This window comes from Ailuropoda melanoleuca, unplaced genomic scaffold (assembly GCF_002007445.2).
Source record: "Ailuropoda melanoleuca isolate Jingjing unplaced genomic scaffold, ASM200744v2 unplaced-scaffold14390, whole genome shotgun sequence".
In the NCBI taxonomy this organism is placed as follows: domain Eukaryota; kingdom Metazoa; phylum Chordata; class Mammalia; order Carnivora; family Ursidae; genus Ailuropoda; species Ailuropoda melanoleuca.
In genome coordinates, this window is record NW_023183160.1 from 1 (window position 1) to 1919 (window position 1919).

General features: G+C 32.2%; 1 long non-coding RNA gene across 1 annotated transcript; it reads left to right on the forward strand.

Moving 5' to 3' along the window:
* The first annotated feature begins 474 nt into the window (after nt 1-474).
* LOC117797807 lies at nt 475-1456 on the forward strand. Its single transcript, XR_004622704.1, has 2 exons — nt 475-629; nt 1326-1456. It is a non-coding gene; the product is annotated as an uncharacterized LOC117797807 (long non-coding RNA).
* The last annotated feature ends 463 nt before the right edge of the window (nt 1457-1919 follow it).

Genomic DNA, 1919 nt, shown 5'->3' on the forward strand with positions numbered 1-1919 from the left:
GCATGCTTACCTGTAAACTCAGAACTGTGTCTCATAATGAAATGGAGTTTGCTCCTGAAGCCTTTGGTCTACGTTAGAAAATGTTAGTTATAAAAAAAACTCCATACATGATTAACATCTTATTTGAGGCAATAGGAAATTAGACATTTAGGCATTACTAAAAATGCCAAAATGATCATACTGATTAAATATTTGAGATACTGCTTGTTATCTTTATTTTAAGACATGCTGAAGCTTTCCTGACTTGAAGCACTTGGCAGGTTTTCTAGTCATCTGTTAATTTAATGACCTGATACAAAGATCAACCCTAAAAAATGATTGGAAGGATAAATGAAGTAATAGAGATACATATTGTGCCTACTAGGTTTCTTAAGGATATATATTTATATTCATTTAAAGAAAACTCCTTTTGAATGCATTACTTGTTTGATTTAGGAAGCATTTAATCAGATAACTAATCTCACGAATGTTTTAAGTAACTTGCTAAAACTTAAAATGAATTAATTAATTTGGTTTCTTTGATAGTACACCCAGAGAAAAGTCTCAGAAAGCTATCCAAGATGAAATCCGTTCAGTGATCAGACAGATCACAGCTACGGTGACATTTCTGCCACTGTTGGAAGTTTCTTGTATTATACAACTTCACATTGGCTTAAATTTGTTGTAGAAAAGACTAGGCTACTACTTTGAGAATTAATGCTTTCATTAAGTTTTTTCTTATTTATCAATGTCATGTTACATGACTAAGAAAAATGTTATAAAGCTAAAGTAATGCTGTTTGAGTTTTATTTTAGAAATGCTGAAAAGGAAAGGAGAAGATAGTCTATACCTTTCATTGTAATTTCTTTCGTTATTTTTATTTCAACACATTTCTATGTATATAATTAAGACTCATAGCTATAATTGTATCTTCCTTTTTTTAGATTACCCCTTCACTTATCAGATGTAGCCTAACTACTACTATATGCCAGGGGCTATTCTGGGCAGTAGGATACAGTGGTCACAGAACCAAGATGTTATCTTTTCTATGTCTTAGATTCATGCTGTCTCATGATTAATTATATACTTTCTGCAAATATTTTTATTGGTTTTTCTCTTTAAAGAAAAAAAAAGTCAAGTTTTTCATTAAATAAAGTGAAAGGAGTACAGTATTTCTGTACTAAAATTTCCATTGAGGAAAACCAGTTAGTTAATAAAATTGATTAGAGATCAAGCTCAACTAGCCTTTCTGACATTATAGGTGGTTCAAATGTGAAAGAGACAGGAAAGGGTAGTTGTACTTTTGAAAAAATAATTGTACTTTAATGATTTTATCCCCAATTTAGGTTCATTTGATCTACTGATTTATACAGACAAAGATTTGGTTGTACCTGAAAAATGGGAAGAGTCGGGACCGCAGTTTATTACCAATTCTGAGGAAGTCCGTCTTCGTTCGTTTACTACTACGATCCACAAAGTAAGTAGCATGGTGGCCTACAAAATTCCTGTCAATGACTGAGGATGAGATAAGGACAGTGATGTACGTAATTCTCAGATGTGGTTTTCCTGAAACCAAGTCAACTCTATTTGATACATTTTGTTTCATTGGTTAATTTTTAGATGGGGAAAACTTAACATTATACTTCTATTGAACTGTGCATAATTATTCCATTTTTTGGTACCTGTATGACTTGATACAGGGTTCACATAAATTATTGCACATTGTTCAAAAGGGAACTAGCAGATTACATCAGCATTGTTATGTCAGTTCCTTTGAAGGTGGTAACTGTAGATGGAAAACTTTTGCTATGAAGCTAAATGCCTTGTTAAATCAGACCTTTTGGGCAAGTACATTGACTCGGAATATAAGTAGGGAGATATTTGAATATAAAATACAGCATAAGAAGTCCAGATATTCAGAATCTTTGTTTAGATCCTGA